At 31.1% G+C, this 22426-nt stretch overlaps 2 long non-coding RNA genes across 2 annotated transcripts in view; one reads left to right on the forward strand and one right to left on the reverse strand.

Moving 5' to 3' along the window:
* Nucleotides 1-2928: 2928 nt before the first annotated feature.
* The window catches only part of LOC129613322 (uncharacterized), a 28334-nt gene continuing 8836 nt past the window's right edge, over nucleotides 2929-22426 (forward strand). Inside the window, exon 1 of the long non-coding RNA XR_008697298.1 lies at nucleotides 2929-3033. This is a non-coding gene — a long non-coding RNA (uncharacterized LOC129613322). The remainder of the gene's footprint in view (nucleotides 3034-22426) is intronic.
* LOC129613323 (uncharacterized) lies at nucleotides 13360-22115 on the reverse strand. Its single transcript, XR_008697299.1, has 4 exons — nucleotides 21702-22115; nucleotides 21527-21625; nucleotides 21188-21463; nucleotides 13360-13613 (listed from the first exon to the last, which is right to left on the reverse strand). It is a non-coding gene; the product is annotated as an uncharacterized LOC129613323 (long non-coding RNA).

The raw sequence follows: 22426 nt of genomic DNA on the forward strand, positions 1-22426 counted from the left end.
CAGTATATGGATATAAATTTTTTTATTTGGCGAGTTAACGACAATTTGATTTAGTTTTTAAATTTTTCTTTCTACATTAAATTCATTATGTAAATTAACATAATAATCATTTTTATAACAAAACGAGAAAAAATAGAGTTGACCTTGTCAATTCTGTGATACCCGTACGAATTTGTTATCCTATGTGGGAATAAAGATACCATAACTGACTATGAGACAGACTATGACTTTAAGTTGCCGTATTACCATATTAATTTATGCAAAATTTCAGTACTATGTTTTTTCAAAATACTGTGTGTGTCAAACTACTATTGAAGTTGTATGGCAGCTACCAGAAAGAGCCAAGAAATTTTAATGAATTTTATCAAGCACATCGGCCCTACTAATATATTTTATATTTGATATATTTGCTTGTGTGAAATTTCAATACCATAGCCTTAATAGTATCTAAAATGTAGTAAAATAACTCTTGAAGTTGTATGGTAGGTGCCAGAAGGAGCCAAGTAATTTCAACGAAAAGAAAATTTCCTTTTTTTCGGAATAAAATATTTTTTTTTTTTTTTTTTGCTAATATATTTCCTGCCCTACATACGCACTTTATCAAAGCTGATTTTCTTCTAATTAAGACAACAAACAATAAAAATTGAAATCTATTAAAATTAGGAATATTATGCCTGACTTAATATAATTATCTACCTGACTTAATCTAGAATTTGATTATTTATTTATTTTTTTTTTAAACCTTAAAGCTGTTCAAATAATTAATTTAAAGAGCCAAGTAGCCGCGTTACCTTCATCCGTGTTCAGTAGGCAGTCCTTGTTTTATTTGTATATCTGCATGGTTTCATGAACTTCTCTCCTGTGTTTTCCTTTTACCTCTTTCAATACCTTCCGCGATTGTGTGATCCGTTTCATAAATGTGTTTTGCAACCATAGAATCGAAAATCCGGTTAAATCTTACTCTCCTTGCATTTTTATTTCACTTAAATATCCCTTAAGTCTTGTTGTAACGGGTCTCTTCGCTTGTCCTATGTAAACTTTATCGCAATTATTACAATTGATTTTGTACACACCGCATCTTTCATGTATCTTCAATTTATCCTTAGCCGAATTTAACAAACTCCTAAGTTGATATTTACTATTGGTTTCCGATGTCCGAATATTGTGTTTCCTTAGTTGTTTATTTATCAAGTTTGTACAGTGATGATCTTAACTCAAAGATGCCGATGTTGTTCTTTGTTCTTCCAATATACTGTTCTGTTTAAACAATGTGATCATATTCTCCTGTTCAATTTTTCGTTTTTTCTTCCTAATGAGTTTGTTAATACGTTCAGTAGAATAACCGTTCTTCACAGCCGTGTCCAAAATGAAGTTTACTTCTGATCTATAGTCGTGTCTGTCCATCGGTGTGGTTAGCATTCTATGGATCATAGAGTTTAACGCCGCCATTTTATGTTTCGTTGAATGGTACGAATCTTTTGGAATGCATCTTTGTGTTGTTGTTTTCTTCCTTATATATCTTGAATCCAATTTTTTCAGATTTTCTTTTCACCAGTATGTCCAAATAAGGTAACACTCCATTTTCCTCAATTGGATCAATTACTTTTGAAGTTGTATGGCAGGTACCAGAAGAAGAATTAATTTCAACGATTTTTATCAGACACATTAACCCTACTAATATATTCGCTTGTGTGAAATTTCAGTACCTTAGCTTTTATAGTTTCTGAGATATAGCCAAATAAATTTTGAAGTTGTATGGCAGCTACCCGAACTGGTACCTCGATCATATCCAATTTAAATAGCGTTCTGGCACTTATTACAATAAATCATTTGTGAAAATTTTGTGAACTTAGCTCAATTAGTTTTTGAGTTATCGTTGGGCCGGACGGACAGACCCGTACGAACATACGTATAAAAAAATATGATGTGAACACAAATTTATATTTTTTGAACTCTTGCAAAATCGTAGAACTTGTGCACCTCATATATTACAGGAAAAAACATATATATCTACATCAATCGCGCACATGTTTAATAAACAATTCGTACGCATAATACAGAGGCTACATAACAAAACTATAAGGCAACATATATGGATATGACTTTTTATATTTTGGGAGTCAAAGACTTATTGCTTAAAGAAATTCAAAATTTGCCCTCCTTTATTGATGTATTTATTTATGTAGGTCTCATGTAAATTAAGTCTTAATTTGTTTAAATTAGGGTCACTAGTAATTATCTTATCTATTACAGAATTTTTCGAAGTGAGAGGTGGATAATACGAAATTAATTTTTAATATTAATTTCTAAAATAAGATTTCACTTTTCATTAAAACTGGATGTAGGAAACGTGTCTATACTAAAAACGTACCGTAATGTTTGAAATTATATTAACAACATTATGTGAACTTGCTTAAACCTTACATTACCATTTACCTAATTTTGTTACACGAACTTTCATCATTTTTTTGGAAATCTTCAAAATCCGTATAGAGATCCGCAAAACCTGGGGCATGAGTTATTTGAAGATAAAAGCTCAAAATTAGTTTTAAATCGAGTTGCTGTCTATGGTTTCTAAATATATTTGAATGTAGAAGTCGGACCCCAAAACATCGGGTTCATCCGAATTATGAATCAAAATTTAAAAATGCTTTAAATGAAATAAGTTAAATTTTACCATCTATTTAATATAGAAAAACTTAAACTAATTTATTTAATATTAAAAATTAATTTATCAAAATTCGTTGACTTAGCTATCGTTATACTGCACTACATAAAATTATTTTTTCATAAATTTTAAACCATAAACGACATTTAAAATATAGTTATTGATATAACTTTCATTTAAATAAATAAAATATTTAATTCAATAACTTTAATTAAGATACTTTTGCTTCATATGCACAAACTCAATGTTTCTCTTATTTCAGAATCCCGTAGCTCATTGTTGGTCAGAGCCATCACATTGCAAGAGGAAATTTTGTACTGTATGCCGGAAACGTTTAGATGAAAGCCCAGTAGTTCATTGTCTAAGTATATTTTAAATTTATTTGTTTGTTGATAATTAACTTATATTTATATATGTATGTGATTCAGAAAGGTTTGCAACCATATATACGATGCTAAAAATATTTTTCCATCAGTCAACGCACTTGTTTAATAAAATATTTCTTTTCAATATGTGTCATCAAGAAAGGTGCACCAAATCATTATATTAAATGATTTGTTAGACACTATTATTTACTTGTTTCCATTTCAGTATTCATTATTATATTACATATGTACGTTATAAATACGATTTAGTGTATATTTACGTATATCACACATTATATCACAAATTAATTTATTATTAGCTTAAGAAATTTGTGGTTTTTATATGTTTAAAATCTGGTCGAAGATTTTATAGGCACCTTATTAACTCAATTTTGACAAAGGAAAGGAACAAAATTGTACAGAATTTCATAATTAGCTAAATAACAAATGCTGACTATTCCGAAAACAAAAGGAGACTAGATTTGTTCATTCTTGAAGCCCTCAATAAGATCTTCGAAAAAAAAAATGTTGCTGAAGCCCCTTTTTTCTTAGATTCTAAACCATAAGTAAAATAATAAGAGCAAGTAAAAACTTAAAGTAGTTATATTTCAAAAATAATTGAGAATTGGCCTTTTTTCCGGAATAGAGGTTTTACACATTTTAGATCTTCTAAAGAATGATATATATAGTTGCATACCGTTTTTGAATCACCGAGCAGTTTGAAAGGGCAATGTTAAAGATGAGTGATTGTTCAGGCTGATAAGATAAAACGTTTTTGCGAGTAATGAAATCTTCCATTTCACACTTTATAACAATTAACAAAATATTATTATGATTGATTAGTTAACGATATTTAATGCAGTGAAATAAGCTGCCTTTTTTGTAATATATCTATAACAAAATGAAAATCAGTATATGTGTAAAAATAAATATATTGAGTTTCATAAAAATAAGCAATTATAATAAATAAAAATACATTTGATAATAAATAAGTGTGGCATTACGTTGAAATGTTTGCTAAATCATCTTTTAATATATTTATTCAACCTAACACATTTATATGCTTAGACTAAACTAATTTTTCTTGGTTATATTAGTAAACACGACTATCAGCATAACAGTGTAATTAACGTTGCGTCATATTTTGTCACGTGGCAGTAAATATGGCGGACAGTACAGAATAGGTATTAATGCAATAACATTTTGCTTCATTCTTATGATGCGTGAATATCTTATATGGTATAATCATAGACATATTTATAGAAAAAAATCTGATGTGGTCAGCACATAACCGACCGCATTGTGTATCGTCTAGTTAAATGAAAGTGTTACAGAATATTATAAAAATGTCTGTTAAATACTTTTTTCCAATTTTTAGGACAATAATAAGCTTATAGTTAACATACTTAGAAAAATGTAAATTTGGCTCTTAGTAGAGTTTCGCTTTCTGCTACCCGAATTCCCTGAAATGCTCGCCAGTTAGTTTCGGTAACAACCAGAACTCAAATATCAAATTTCAAGAAATTCCATCAATTTGTTCTGTAGATATGGTGAAAAATGTAAAGTCGGCCCGCAAATCAGTTCTCAAACCCTGATCTTTCCAAAAAAGTTATATGTTCATTGCTTTAATATGAGGAATTCATATATTAAATTTCAATGAAATCGGTTGATTATTTCTCTTTATATACACAAAAGTGTATGTTTGGTCCGTAGTAAACGTCTAATAGCCGATGCCTGATCTTTCCAAAAAATTTACATGTTCATTGTTTTAATACGGGGAATTCATATATTAAATTTCAATGAAATCGGTTGATTATTTCTCTTTATATACACAAAAATGTATATTTGGCCCGTAGTAAACGTCTAATTGCCGATGCCTGATTTCTTCCAAAACATACGAATTTTTGCGGACGGTCGAGCTGAGCTTATATATAAAATTTCAAGTAAATCGGTTGAATATTTTCTTCAAAATGTTCAAAAATATAAAACAGGCCCGCTAAAAAGTGCAGTTCCCGAGGCCTGATATATACCAAAATTTGATCGATCCGTGCCATGGTGGAAACAAACTTACATATAAAATTTCATCAAAATCGGTTCAGCCGAACTTGAGATACACGCGTGCACACACAGACCGACAGATCGACAGACGGACAGACCGACAGACCGACAGGTTGCTAAAAATAGTTTATTTACACTTCCCTACTATGGAGAAGCACGTTCCCACCGAAAATTCGATATGCAAAATTTGTTGCCATCACATAACCTACCTATTGTTTACACAATACGGTCGGTAAAAAATGTACTCTCAACATAAACAACCATAATGTTGGTACATCATAATATAGCCATCTTAATATTTATGCATTTGTTTATGTAGGAAGTTTTTACCAAAGTATATCTATTTCATAAGTAATTCGCTCTCCGCTTACATCACACTAATGCAATCACTCACCAACATTTGCATTGAAAAAATTTCCTTAGCTGAAGGAGTTAAGCAGTAAGTTTTTTTTTCATTTTTATACACACAGAAGTTTTTGGGAGAAAGAGTGCGCAAAAGATGTCTTATAATGTATTTTTTATAATCTTTATATAATGCATTTTTAAAGGCGTACGAAAGCATTTTTCTCGTATATAAAGTAAAGGAAAATATATTAAGCATTCTAAAGGCGCACAAAACCATTTGTGTAATTTATTCCAGTACAAGTTGACAAAACTGATATATGCATTTTCTAAAAGCGAAGAGATTAAAAAAAACCTGAAGTGGTCAGCACATAGCCGACCGCAATGTGTATTGTCTAGTTAAGTGAAAGTGTTACAGAATATTGTAAAAATATCTGTTAAATACTTCTTTCCAATTTTTTGGAAATTAGTAAGCTTATAGTTGACATACCTAGAAAAATGTAAATTTGGCTATAAGTAAAGTTTCGATTTGCACTACCCGAATTCCATAAAATTCTCGTCAGTTAGTTTCGGTAACAACCAGAACTCAAATATAGAATAACAAGAAATTGAATTAATTCGTTCCGTAAATGTGGTGAAAAATATAAAATCGGCCCGCAGATCAGTTTTCTAGCCCTGATATGTTCATTGATTTAATACGAGGAATTAAAATATTAAATTTCAATAAAATCGGTTGATTATTTCTCTTTATATACGCAAAAATGTATATTTGGCCCGCAGTAAACGTCCAGTTGCTGATGCCTGATTTCTTCCAAAAGTTAGGAGGTTTCGCGGACGATCGAGCGAAACTTATAAATGAAGTTTTAAGTAAATCGGTTGAATATTTTTTTCAAAATGGTCAAAAATGTAAAACAGGCTCGCTAACAAGTGCAGTTCTCGACAGACCGATTAGTTCCTAAAAATAGTTTATTTACACTTCCCTACCATGGACATATATATATATATATTCTTGCTCAGCGTAAAATTCTGCGTCGATTTAGACATGTCCTTCCGTTCCTCCCTCCGTCCGTCCCTCCCTCCGTCCGTCCCTCCGTCCGATAGCACGATAACTCAAAAACGAATAATGCAATTGTCACCAAACTTGCACAAGTTTTTTCTTTTGTGCCAAGGAAAAACCCTATTGTAATTGGTCGATTTAGACATGTCCTTCCGTCCGTCCCTCCGTCCGTCCCTCCGTCCGATAGCACGATAACTCAAAAACGAATAATGCAATTGTTACCAAACTTGCACAAGTTTTTTCTTTTGTGCCAAGGAAAAACCCTATTGTAATTGGACTAATTCCGACAACAGCTTCGTGTAGCTGCCATACAACTCAGAGGGTTTATTTTACATACTTCAAAAACTCTTAAAGCTATGAATATAAAATTTTGTATACGTGAGTCCAATTGTATTCTACACATGCTCCAAAAATTTCAATGGGATAACTGCACCGGTTCGGGTGGCTGCCATACAACTCCAAAAGCAAATTCTTTATATTCGGAAAAATAATAAAATCAGATTCATGAAACTTGGTAGTTGTGTGTCGAGTTATAGGTCAGATATATTTTTGAAGTTTTGGTTGAATTGCTTGACAGGTTCGTGTAGCTCCCATACAAGTCTAAAAGCTTTATATAAGGTATAAACCGAAAAATCGGTTTATACCGACTGAAATGTTTTTACTTGTTTTTAGCAACCTGTTGGTCTGTGGGTCTGTCTGTCTGTGTGTGCACGCGTGTATCTCAAGTTCGGCTGAACCGATTTTGATGAAATTTTATATGCGAATTTATTTCAGGTATGGCAGGAATTCATTTCCCCTATTTTTGGGATAGCGGGCCTATTTTACAGTTTTGATCATTATAAAGAAAACATTCAACAGATTTACTTGAAATTTCATATATGAGACTCGTTCGACTGTCCGCGGATCCACTTAACTTTTGGACGAAATCAGGCGTCAACAACTGGACACTTACTACGGGCCAAATATACATTTTTGCGTATATAAAGAAAAATAAACAACCGATTTGATTAAAATTTGATATTTAAATTCTTCGTATTAAAACAATGAACATATAAATTTTTTGGAAAGATCAGGGCTGGAAAACTGATCTGCTGGCCGATTTTACGTTTCTCACCATATCTGTGGAACTAACTGGATGAATTTTTTGAAATTTGATGTTTAAGTTTTGGTTATTACCCAAACTAACTGGCGAGCATTTCAGAGAATTCGGGTAGCACAAAGCGAAACTCTACTAAGAGTCAAATTTACATATATAAGCTTACTAATGTCCTAAAAACTGGAAAGAAGCATTTAACAGACGTTTTTATAATATTCTGTAACACTTTCGCTTAACTAGACAATAGACATTGCGTCGGTTATGTGCTGATCACATCAGATTTTTTTATGTATGTATTCACTATATTTGTTTTACCTTAAAAATTTTTTGTTGGCTGTAATTTATTATTCTAATTTGCAAGAACATCAAACTTCATTTTGTTATTATTCAAACGATATAAAATAATTTCTATATATATTATATTTAATTGTTTTTAATTTTTCGAAAATTTCAAATCTCTGATAAGGATTTCTATGTTTCTCTGTACAGAATCTACAGTAATAATTATACAGAACGTAATAATTATGTTCTATACATTATATTCGTAAAATCGTATCGTATAAAGTGTATGCCGGTTTTGGTCACAAATTTACGTTTTTGTAAAAGCCTTACGGTGGTCGGTTAGTAAGCGACAGGGTAGGTGCTGACCGTTTGTTCCTACGGAACATTCCAGCATTGCAACTGTGACAGCTACTATCAAGTACTCATTATACCTCCAAGTGGTGACCACCGGGCAACTGATAAGATTTCAGGCTAAATAATGAGTGCGAAAGTAGCGTCTGTCCTACAATACGCGGCTACGAACAGCGTCTGTTCCATAAAATGGCGGCTGAAATACAAAGTAGGAAAACTACCGAAAACCCTTCAGAAGGCAACGTGAAACCACTGAAGTATAATCATCCCTAGAAAAATCACTATGCAAGCACACGAAAATACACGGCCCTCAGTCTCCGGCAAAAAGAGGGTGCTAAGAATCGCCGGAGGTAAAACAAAACAACATCTCAAAATAGGTACTTGGAATGTTCGTAGTCTTTTCGAACCTGGAAAATTTGCCAACACAATCCACGAAATGAAACGACTACAGGTGGACATATTCGGTATTAGTGAAACTTTCTGGCCGAACTCTGGTCAATGTAGAACTGATGGAGCGACAATGTTTTATTCAGGTAATGACACTACACAACATAGAAAGGGCGTTGGAATAATTGTGTCGGAATGGTTTGTCGATTCAGTGTCAGACTTCATACCTTACTCTGACAGGATAATGCTTTTAAAATTTAACACGACCCCAATAAATTTAAATGTTATCCAAGTTTACGCCCCTATAGCCGATGCCGGTGACGAAGAAATCGAAAGTTTTTATTAAGAAATAACAAATCTACTTAAAAATACAAAACCACACGAGCTGAATGTTATAATGGGTGATTTCAACTCTAAAGTTGGCAAAGGAAAAACTGATGAAGTTGTAGGTTCATATGGTCTTGGAACTCGAAATGAAACAGGTAATCGACTGGTACAATTTTGCCAAGAAGAAAAGTACATAATTACCAATACTTGGTTCTGCCTACCACCTAGAAGACTATATACCTGGATTTCTCCGAAAGACACCAAGGAACACATTGTCAGGAATCAAATTGATTTTATACTTTTAAATAAAAGATTCAGCACATCAGTAAAGAAAGTCAGTACTTACCCAGCCGCTGACGTCCCATCAGATCATAATCTGCTTATTGCTAAAATAAAAATCAAACTGGCGGCAATTCGTAGAACACAAATACCACAAAGAATTGATCTGGATAAACTGAAAAATAATGATATATATGTTAACACCAGAATAGAAATAAACAACCAACTTCATTCTCTTAACCTTCATGAAAATAGCATAACATCTTTATGGCAAAAAACAACAGATGTTCTAAAAACTGTGGCAAAAAATAAATTAGGAACAAAAAAATATAAAGCAAAACAAAAATGGATGACAGATGAAATATTGGATCTTATGAATGAACGAAGAAAATATCGCAACATTAATCGGGTTGAGTACAACCGTCTTCAAAAATTAATTCGATCCAAAATTAGACAAGCAAAAATTAATTGGCTCGATCAAGAATGTTCCGAGATTGAAGGTCTGCAGCATCGCCACGATGATTTTAATGTACATAAAAAAATCAAGGAAGCTTCCGGTGTTTACCGGAAAACATGTCCATCTGTTTTGGTAAACAGGCAGAATGAAATTGTTACAGCCCAGGAAGAAAAACAAGAGATCTGGAAAGAGTACATAAGCCAGCTTTTCTCGGATACTACAAGATCCGACTTCATTCAGGAATCATCAAGACAATTAACAGGTCCTGCCATCACAAAGGATGAAATCATAAAGTCTATTGAATCATTAAAAAACAAGAAAGCGATTGGGCCGGATGAATTAGCAATTGAAATAATTAAGTTAATTGATGATAATAACATAAATATTCTGGAGAAAGTATTTAATAATATTTATGACAGTGGAGTTTATCCTGAAAGCTGGTTAGTATCAACTTTTATTGCTCTTCCAAAAAAGAACAACGCTAAGAGATGCAATGAGTACAGACTCATAAGCTTAATGAGTCACGCTTTAAAGATTTTTTTAAAAATTTTGCATAATCGATTGCACGAAAAATGCGAATCAGCAATGGGAGGCACACAATTCGGGTTCAAAGAAGGAATGGGAACACTTGAAGCTCTTTTTAGTATACAAGCTTTGGTGCAAAATTGCAAAGATGTGGAAAAAGATGTATTTATGTGCTTCATAGATTATGAAAAAGCGTTCGATCGAGTAAAACACGACATATTGATAAATATTTTAAGAAATATGTGCCTCGACGATAAGGACATACAGTGCATCAGAAATCTATACTGGAATCAAACTGCAGAGATTAAAATAGGACACCTCAAAACATCTAACCTGCAAATCAACAGAGGTGTTCGGCAGGGTTGTATTTTGTCACCATTATTATTCAACCTGTACTCTGAAAACATTTTCCAACAAGCAATTGGTTCAATAGATAAAGGGATTAAAGTAAATGGGATCTACATCAACAACATACGATATGCGGATGACACAACTCTGATAGCTGATAATTTGGGTGATTTGCAATATTTAGTTGACAGAGTCAATGATTACAGCAGTCGTTTCGGTCTTAATATGAATGTCAAAAAGACAAAGTTCATGATAGTCAGCAGGCGTAACAACCCAAGCATCAATTGTGATATAACAATAAATGATGTACCTATCGAGCGAGTTAACAATTATAAGTATTTGGGCTGTCACCTTGATGAAACTTGGACTTCAGATAAAGAAGTAAGATGTAGAATTGAAATGGCAAGAAGTTCCTTTATGAAGTATAAAAATGTGCTCTGTAACCGAGAAATAAACATTAAGCTAAGACTACGGTATCTAAAATGTTATGTATGGTCTATACTTTTATATGGAGTAGAATCATGGACGCTGAAGGTGATGGCTTTAAATAAGTTAAAAGCGTTTGAGATGTGGTGCTATCGAAAAATTTTGAAAATTTCTTATACGGATAGGGTCACAAATCTCGAAGTTCTGAGAAGATTAAATACGGATAGGCAAATGCTTCTAACAATTAAACGGAGAAAAATAAGTTATTTTGGTCACATAATAAGAGGTCCTTAATATGAGCTACTCCAATTAATTATTGAAGGAAAAATTGAAGGCAAAAGAAACATTGGAAGGAAACAAATGTCATGGCTCAGAAATATTCGAAACTGGACAGGTATAAGAACAATAGGAGAATTAGTCCACTGTGCCAGATGCAGAGAGGAGTATGCCAACATTATTGCAAGTCTAAGATAACGTGTGAAAGAAGAAAGAAAAAAAAAAAAAAAAGTGATCGCTTAACATCCAGTAGTGGATTAGCAGCACAAGAAGAAGAAAAGCCTTACATAATAATCATGGATCTAGTAATACATGAATATCTGACCATTGATGCAGTGTTTATGGCACCGGTCCTTTAACCGAAGGGTCTTGGGTTCAAAAACCCCGGTCAGGTCACTATAAAAATTATATTCAATATCATTATAACTTAATATACAATACTAATAAATATTATACAAGTAATTTTCAAATATTCGTAATATTCGATATTAAAAAACTAAGAAAAATAAACAGTAAATATTAATAACCTCAACTAATTAATATAAATAAAACTACGACAGGCTAGTCACCTACCTGGTTAAACTCTATGATGCTATGAAACTAGTGCATGAGGAATCATGCACTAGCCCTATGCTCCTTCTAGGAGTGAATAAGGAAAAAAAAAAAGAAAAAGTAATACATGAATAGCTAGCAATTAATAATTTTTGAAGCCAATATTAAGTTTTTGGTTTTTATTTTTTACAACATAAAAAATGTTGCTAAAAACGATTTGAAAATATGATTAGGAAATATGGATATAGTTAGAAAAATTTATGTGAGTTATTTTTTTAATAAAAAATTTATAATTTTTTAAAAAATATATACTGAATACTTTTATTTTAGATATAAATAATTCAAATAAAAATATTTATGTCTTTAATAATAAAGCAAATTATGTTTACTTAATGTTTCTGTATATTATTGCTAATTATATATTACGTGTACTACATTTAATTATTATAAAAACCAAAAGAGTTTTTGTGAGATGTTGGCGAGTATTTCCTTTTTATACCCGTACGACCGTATGTCCGAAGAGTACACTAAATTTGCCTCTCCGTTTGTAACGCTAAGAAATAATGGCATGAGATATAGACTCAAGTATATGTTTTTGTTAAGCATCGGATTCAGAGTCGATTTAGCTTTGTCTGTCCGTCGGTCCATCCGTTCGTCCGTCCGCCCTTCCGTTCGTCCCAACGATAATCTAAGTTCACCAAATTTTCACAAATTATTTATTACAGAAAATGCCAGAACCGTACTAATTTTAATAATATTAATAATATAAACTAATTTAATAATATTAAGTTTAGTTTTATCACTTGATTTTCTTAAGTTCTTTAATAGTTTATTTAACAGTTGTCACAGCGGCAGTTCACAATGTAATAATATTCTATGATATTTTGAAAACGAGGACAAATGCGCCTGCTAGTAATGGGAGAAAGGAACAAAGTCAATGTTATTATATGATAAAAGTTCCGCCAAAAAATACTATAATTTTTATATACAAGCTGATGTAATAAAACCATAAACCCCCATAATGTACAAGCCATGTTAATATTTTTGTATTTGTGTTTATAGGATAAGGTTTTACAAAAAATGAGACTATAGCATTTTTTTAGCCCATACATAATTTTCGTACGGGAACGCTGTGTCGCTGAGCGGTTAAATAATTTATTTGCTGTATAAAATTTAAATAATTTAAATTCAGTGAATACTTATATTAATTTTTGGTGTTAGTAAATAAAATGAATATTTATTAATGAATAATATTATTAATTCCACAAAGGTGGAATTTCAAAAAAAAATAACATTATTTTAAAAAAAAAAAAATTACTTAAAAAATCAGTAAGATTTGGTGCATTTTTTAAAGTTTTTATTGTAATCATATTTAAATAAAAAATATAATAGTATATATTTTATTAACTTCATATAAACATAAATGCCCCGAAAGTGAAATGCAGATATAATTCATAATCAATTACCTACTAATGTTAAGATATTAACAATTTATTTAAGTAATTTAATCTCAAATAAAAGAAAATTAAATAATTTCGTGTAATATACATAAGTCATAAAATTTTAAAGGTTTTCTTTTTTTTTAATTTTTTGCTTCGATTGTTTTTGATTTAAAAATTTCTACTTTTAACTGAGAAACATATGCAACGTATGTATTGAAAAAATTTTGGATACACAATTTGAAAAATATTTCAGTATAAACAACGTCGCAGACACAACATCAAATAAATTCTGAACATACTCGTAACTCATCGTCAAATTTTTTTGTTGATATTTCAGAAGATGATACAAATGTCCGATGCGCCGTAGAAGATACCCTATTTAAATGAAATAAAATTAATTCTGTATATAATCGTTTTTATTTTTCTAACATCCTAAAACACAATTAAAAATTCTAATTTATTCGAAAATATATAATATAAAAATATATTTTTTAGCAAAAAGTAAAATGATAAATTTTCAATACACCGTATATGCATGTATTAGTAAATTGTATATTTCGAAGGCTTATATAAAGATGCATGTGAATAAAACATACTCATTATACCCTGCACTTCTATATTAACTTTGGTATAGAGTTTCTAACTACTTGAAGGAGTTATCTGGGGTATGGACATAAACATATATATATTCTTGCTCAGCGTAAAATTCTGCGTCGATTTAGACATGTCCGTCCGTCCGTCCGATCGCACGATAACTCAAAAACGAATAATGCAATCGACACCAAACTTTCACAAGTTTTTCTTCTGTTCCAAGCACGAACCCTATTGTAATTGGACTAATTGGGACAACGGGTTCGGGTAGCTGCCATACAACTCAGAGGGTTTATTTTAAATATTTCAAAAACTGTTAAAGCTATAAATATAAAATTTTGTATACATGTGTCCAATTATATTCTACATATGCTCTAGAAATTTTAATGGGATAGCTGCACCGATTCGGGTGGCTGCCATACAACTCTAAAAGCAAGTTTTTTATATTCAGAAAAATAATGAAGTCAGATCAGAACTACTTCGCAGTTGTGTGTCCAATTATAGATCAGATATATTTGTGAAGTTTTAGTGGAATTGCTTGACCGGTTCGGGTACTTCCCATACAACTTCAAAAGCTAATTTTAAATATTTGGAAAAATTATAAAGTCAGATTCATGAAACTTGGCAGTTGTGCGTCCAGTTATAGGTCAGACATATCCGTGAAGTTTCTATAGAATAGTTTCACAAGGTTGAGTAATTGCTATACAACAACGAAAGACTGAAACGTTTTTACTTGTTTTTGTGTTATATTGTTTTGTGTTATATTGTGTTATGAGTTGAATAAGTCTGTTACGCTTCAAAAGTGATAACATTCATTTATGTATAATTTACTCTTAATGTTATTGTCTTGTTACACTTTTTTTTGCAAAATGAATAAAATTAGCAAAGAAATATAATGTGTCGTGCATTTTTGGTTTTACTCCTAAATTAAGTAGCCGAAATAGTTTTGCTTTAATTACATACATTAACATTAATAATTTTGCTTAAATTACATGCATTAGTAATAAGTTATAATAGAAAAAATAACATTTATATATGTATATGTAAATGTGTTCATATGCAGATATATAACAATCAATTCATTTACAGCCGAGATGATTGACACATCTGACATAATGCCAATATTTATATTATTTTTAGTAAATAAATATATTTATTTACTTTAATAATATTTATTTACTTTAGTAAATAAAACAAAACAATAGAAAACAACATTTACACTTTGCTAACAGATAAAGGACGCAGAAAGGTTACAAAGCTCTAGAACTTCACATACAGAGCCTTTACATTCCATAGAATTAGAGCCCTTACATTGCCCTGAATACATTCCTATATTGGTGGGACCTAGAACCTGGGTGGCAAGATTAGTGAGACCCGCGTGCCAAAGTTTTAAAGATTATATATTTTGTTATGCAAACGTGCCGAGAAGTTTTTATAAGGCAATTAAGCTGAAAAATAACTTTGTATAACAATTTCAAAAAATTAGCTATATAATCTACATTCTTGTATAAAAATTGAAATTTCAAGGATATACTACAAAAATATGGAGGGATTTCCTTGCAATTTCATATATAAGCTTCGTCTGATAGTGCTAAAAAGTGATGAGGAATCAGGTGTCGACAACAGACCTTTAATACGAGTCAAGTTCGCATTTTTGCGTATGTTAAGAGGAATAATTACCAAATTTCCATGAAATTAACTGTTTGTATTCAGGATATTATCGTTATGAACTTTTTGGAAATAAATTTTTTGAGAATTTCAGGGCTCGGAAACCGACCCAGAGGATGAAATTTGATTTGTTATATGTATGGAACTAATTGCTAGCAAAACTAAATGACTAACTTTTCAGACAAAAAAAAAAATTGGGTCATTGGTTTGCATTGTAGCACTTTTCCCTTCAACAAGTGAAAATATTGCTTTCGAAAACAGTCTATGTATACTTAACATACTATTAAAATTATTTTCATTTAAATGCGGAACTATTTATAGGATTGGATGAACGGCTTATGCAGTTTTTGAAATAAAGCAAAAATTAATTTAGCGAGGGCTTAACATATTGCTCGATTTTAAGGGTTAATTACGTGAGTTAAGAAAAATAATTATATTTTTTAATAGCATAGAATTTACCGTCATCTTTCTGCGTGTATAGAAATTTGAAAAAGTTTGTCGTTTTGCTAATCTAAGGTACTACATATTCACATTTTTCAAATTTCAAGAGGCGATAACTTGAGAGGAGGTGAAGATGGAAAAAAATTTTCTTCTGTTTATTGTTTCTCTCAATTAATGTCTGAAAGCTGTTAAAATTTCAAACTTTTACAACCTGGGGTAGAGGAGAAAAACCACATAAAAAATTTGTAAAAAACGGATTTTATATAATCGTAAATTTTAACGGCCATTTTGTTTTTTAAAGTGATAGAAGAAGCAACCAACTCTACTACAATAAAGTTGAAAAATGGCATTTTTAGATAGATGATTATTTCTCTTTATATACACAAAAATGTATATTTGGCCCGTAGTAAACGCCCAGTTGCTGATGCCTGATTTCTTCCAAAAGTTAGGAATTTTTGCGTATGATCGAGCAAAGCTTATATATGAAATTTCAAGTTAAACGGTTGAATACTTTCTTCAAAATGGTGAAAAATGTAAAATCGGCCCGCAAATCCGTTTTCGAGCCCTGATCTTTCCAAAAAAGTTATATGTTCATTATTTTAATACGAGGAGTTCATATATTAAATTTCAATGAAATCGGTTGATTATTTCTCTTTATACACACAAAAATGTATATTTGGCCCGTAGTAAATGTCTAGTTGCCGATGCCTGATTTCTTCCAAAACATACGAATTTTTGCGGACGGTCGAGCTGAGCTTATATATAAAATTTCAAGTAAATCGGTTGAATATTTTCTTCAAAATGTTCAAAAATGTAAAACAGGCCCGCTAAAAAGTGCAGTTCCCGACGCCTGATATATACCAAAAGTTGATCGATCCGTGCCATGGTGGAAACAAACTTACATATAAAATTTCATCAAAATCGGTTCAGCCGAATTGAGATACACGCGTGCACACACAGACCGACAGACCGACAGACCGACAGACCGACAGACGGACAGACCGACAGGTTGCTAAAAATAGTTTATTTACACTTCCCTACTATGGAGAAGTACGTTTGCACCGAAAACTCGATATGCAAAATTTGTTGCCATCACATAACCTACCTATTGTTTACACAATACGGTCGGTAAAAATCTGATGTGCTCAGCACATAATCAACCGCAATGTTTACTGCATAGTTAAGTGAAGTTTAGTGTTACAGAATATTATGAATTTATATTTTGAATACCTTCTTTTAATTTTAAGGAATTTAACAAGCTTCTAGTAAGCATACCAAGAAAAATGTAAATTTGACTTTTAGTAGACCTCCGCTTTTTTGCTACACGAGTTCCCTAAAAAGTTCACCAGTTATTTTCGGTAACCATCAAACTCAAATATGAAATTTCAGAAAATTCCATCAATCCGTTCCGCAAATATGGCAAAAAATATAAAATCGACTCTGAATCGCTTTCCGAATCCTGTTTTAACATCTCCATTTTTAGCACTTTTCCAAGAAATTTCTGAAAAAAGGACTTATTAGTTTCGCTCTGTTTACAAAACTTAAAAACCCTTGAAGATAGAAACTTGAAATTTTATATGAACATAGATCTTTACTAGAAACTAATTTTCGCAGAACATGATTTTGACCTATCTAAAAATGCCATTTTTCAATTTTATTGTAGTAGAATTGGTTGCTTCTTCTATCACGGCATCCTATACTTGAACTTTAAAAAACAAAATGGCCGTTAAAATTTACGATTATATAAAATCCGTTTGTTACATTAATTTTTTATGTGGTTTTTCTTCTCAACCCCAGGTTGTAAAAGTTTGAAATTTTAACAGCTTTCAGACATTAATTGAGAGAAACAATAAACAGAAGAAAATCTTCACCTCCTCTCAAGTTATCGCCACTCGAAATTTGAAAAATGTGAATATTTGGTACCTTATATTAACAAAACTACAAACTTTTTCAAATTTCTATGCACACACAAAGGTGACGGTAAATTCTATGAAAATTTACCTGAATTTCTAATTAAAATCGAGCATTATGTTAACCCCTCGTTAAATTAATTTTTGCTTTATTTCAAAAACTGCATAAACCGTTCATCCAATCCTATAAATAGTTCCGCATTTAAATGAAAATAATTTTAATAGTATGTTAAGTATACATAGACTGTTTTCGAAAGCAATATTTTCACTTGTTGAAGGGAAAAGTGCTACAATGCAAACCATTGACCCAACTTTTTTTTTGTTTGAAAAGTTCGTCATTTAGTTTTGCTAGCAAATATTAAATTTTTAATTTTAAGAAATCCCATCAATTAGTTCCATGCATATAACAAATCAAATTTCGTCCTCTGGTTCGGTTTCCGAGCCCTGAAATTCTCAAAAAATTTATTTCCAAAAAGTTCATAACGCTATTATCCTGAATATAAACAGTTAATTTCATGGAAATTTGGTAATTATTCCTCTTCACTTACGCAAAAATGTGAACTTGGCTCGTATTAAAGGTCTGTTGCCGGCACCTGATTCCTCAACACTTTCTGGCACTATCAGACGAAGCTTATATATGATATTGCAAGGAAATCCCTCCATATTTTTATAGTATATCCTTGAAATTTCAATTTTTATACAAGTATGTAGATTATATAGCTAATTTTCTGAAATTGTTATACAAAGTTATTTTTCAGCTTAATTGCCTTATAAAAACTTCTCGGCACGTTTGCATAACAAAATATATAATCTTTAAAACTTTGGCACGCAGGTCTCACTAATCTTGCCACCCAGGTTCTAGGTCCCACCAATATAGGAATGTATTCAGTGCAATGTAAGGGCTCTAATTCTATGGAATGTAAAGGCTCTGTATGTGAAGTTCTAGAGCTTCATAACCTTTCTGCGTCCTTTATCTGTTAGCAAAGTGTAAATGTTGTTTTTTATTGTTTTGTTTTATTTACTAAAGTAAATAAATATTATTAAAGTAAATAAATATATTTATTTACTAAAAATAATATAAATATTGGCATTATGTCAGATGTGTCAATCATCTCGGCTGTAAATGAATTGATTGTTATATATCTGCATATGAACACATTTACATATACATATATAAATGTTATTTTTTCTATTATAACTTATTACTAATGCATGTAATTTAAGCAAAATTATTAATGTTAATGCATGTAATTAAAGCAAAACTATTTCGGCTACTTAGTTTAGGAGTAAAACCAAATATGCACGACACATTATATTTCTTTGCTAATTTTATTCATTTTGCAAAAAAAAGTGTAACAAAACAATAACATTAAGAGTAAATTATACATAAATGAATGTTATCACTTTTGAAGCGTAACAGACTTATTCAACTCATAACACAATATAACACAAAAACAAGTAAAAACGTTTCAGTCTTTCGTTGTCGTTTAGCAATTACTCAACCTTGTGAAACTATTCTATAGAAACTTCACGGATATGTCTGACCTATAACTGGACGCACAACTGTCAAGTTTCATGAATATGACTTTATTATTTTTCCAAATATTTAAAACTGGCTTTTGGAGTTGTATGGTAGGTACCTGAATCTGTCAAGCAATTCCACTAAAATTTCATAAATATATCTGATCTATAATTGGACACACAATCGCCAAGTTGCTTGAATTATATATATTTAAAATAAGCTTTTGGACTTGTATGGGAGCTACTCGAACCTGTCAAGCAATTCCACCAAAACTTCAGAAATATATCTGATAACTGGACACACAACTTCCAAGTTTTATGAATCTGACTTTGTTATTTTTCCAAATATTTAAAATTAGCCTTTGGAGTTGTATGGCCGGTACCCGAACCTGTCAAGCAATTCAACTAAAACTTCGCAAATATATCTGATCTATAATTTCACACACAACTGCCAAGTTTCATGAATCTGACTTTATTATTTTTCCAAATATTTTAAAAAAGCTTTTAGACTTGTATAGGAGCTATTCGAACTTGTCAAGCAATTCAACCAAAACTTCAGAAATATATCTGACCTATAACTGGACACACAACTTCCAAGTTTCATGAATCTGACTTTGTTATTTTTCCAAATATTTAAAATTAGCCTTTGGAGTTGTATGGCCGGTACCCGAACCTGTCAAGCAATTCAACTAAAACTTTGCAAATATATCTGATCTATAATTTCACACACAACTGCCAAGTTTCATGAATCTGACATTATTACTTTTCCAAATTTTTAAAATAAGGTTTTAGACTTGTATAGGAGCTACTCGAACCTATCAAGCAATTCAACCAAAACTTCGGATATATATTTGACCTATAACTGGACACACAACTGCCAAGTTTCATGAATCTGACTTTATTATTTTTCCAAATATTTAAAATTAGCTTCTGGAGTTGTATGGCAGGTACGCGAACCTGTCAAGCCATTCCACTAAAACTTCAGAAATATATCTGGCCTATAATTGGACACATGACTGACAAGTTTCATGAATCTGACTTTATTATTTTTCCAAATATTTAAAATGAGCTTTTAGACTTGTATAAGAGCTACTTGAACCTGTCAAGCAATTCAACCAAAACTTCGGATATATATCTCACCTATAACTGGACACACAACTGCCAAGTAGTTTTGATCTGACTTTATTATTTTTCCGAATATAAAAAATTTGCTTTTGAAGTTGTATGGCAGCCACCCGAACCGGTGCATCTATCCCACTCAAATTTTTAGAACGTATGTAGAATATAATTGGACACTCGTATACAAAATTTTATATTGATACCTTTATCAGTTTTTGAAATATTTAAAATAAACTCTTTGAGTTGTATGGCAGCTACCCGAACCCGAATTAGTCCAATTACAAAAGGTTCGTCCTTGGCACAAAGGAAACAGCTTGTGAAAATTTGGTTCTGACTACATTATTCGTTTTTGAGTTATCGTGCCATCGGACGGACAGACATGGCTAAATCAAAGCAAAATTTTACGCTGAGCAAGAATATATTATATACGTGTTCATACCGAAGACGACTCATTCAAGTGGTTACAAACTCCATTCCAAAGTTAATATATCGTTCACGAAGGCGCAAGATATATTAACTTTGGTTCAAAAGGCTTCCACTATAATATGTATTTGAAAATTGAACTTTTAACTAAAGTGTCAGCTTTTAATGCAAAAAGTGATTGAAAATATACCGTACATCTGCCCATGGTAGGAAATTAAGTAGAGTATTTATATTTTTTTTTTAACATGATGCAGGTTTGCCAAACAAAACTTTTACCTCAGTTTCAACAAATTTTGGTATTCCAATAATGCCTTCTTTGTTTTTAAATACACATATTTTGAAAATTGGTTAATTTAAATATATTATATTTTTCATTTGAAAAGATTTAATTTTTATCGTGTTTCAGCTAACATCTCCCATAATAGTAATTCCTCTCCATGCGATGTTGTGATTTTCCCAACAAGTTTTGTTTCTACCAGTTAGTAATTTTTCCTTTTTTGCAACAGCACTCACTTTTTTCTAAAACTTCGTTAGTCGCATGGTGAGGAATTTCTTTTATAAATAGGAATTTCTTTTATTTAAATAGTTTTCAAATAAGAAAAGTAATATATTTACCTGTAACTAAAAAACTTTCATAAAATTTTTTACAATTTTCGAGTTCTTCTTCAACGCTGAAATCTGGATTCTTTTGTATATCGTTCAAATCAATCTCATCTTTAAGAAATGTTTTTTTGTTTAACAAAATGGAGCAATGGCTTTAATATATTCGTATTTATTGAATAATACTAACCATTAGATCTTTCTTCATTCAAAATTCCCTCACGGATTCTGGATAAAAGAATGCGAAACTGAAGTTAAATTGAACTTAGATCACTGTCATGTGTTGATGCCATAGCACAAAACAATTTTAAACACGTACATTGTTATTATTATAAGGTATACAATACTATTTCTATGCACGTACGCCACAATAAAATTTAAGAAATTTAATATTATTATGTTGTTTATCAACGTACGACAAAAAAATAAATGCTTAAATTTAAAACGCTATTTTTATATGAAATTTTTGTTGTACATCCCCAAATTTGGCATATAAAATATAATAATGCAAGTTCAATGTACTCATCTGATCTTTACGATAAAAAAACGCTAAAATATCTCAAGAACCAAAAGAGCTAGGGCCGCGAGAGTGACAGGGATGGATAGAGCTTCAAAAATTATTAAAGAGTGCATTTTTAACTAATTTTTTGTCATTTAGTATAATTGTATGACAGTATAATTGTACGACAGTATAATTATACGACAGTATAATTGCGGGGTGACGAAATTTAAAAATAATAAAACAGTTTTCAAAATACTGTTTTACATTTTTTGCAATTCAAATACTTTTGCTTAAACATCTTTGAAGTTGTCTATTGTTGCACACACATTTAAATTCTACTTTTAAAACTTTACCTAATAAAAGAATAAGTATACAAATATTTTAAGAATATTATTAACAACTACGATTTTATG

This window comes from Condylostylus longicornis, unplaced genomic scaffold (genome assembly GCF_029603195.1).
Source record: "Condylostylus longicornis isolate FDR11 unplaced genomic scaffold, ASM2960319v2 ptg000082l, whole genome shotgun sequence".
Taxonomy (NCBI): domain Eukaryota; kingdom Metazoa; phylum Arthropoda; class Insecta; order Diptera; family Dolichopodidae; genus Condylostylus; species Condylostylus longicornis.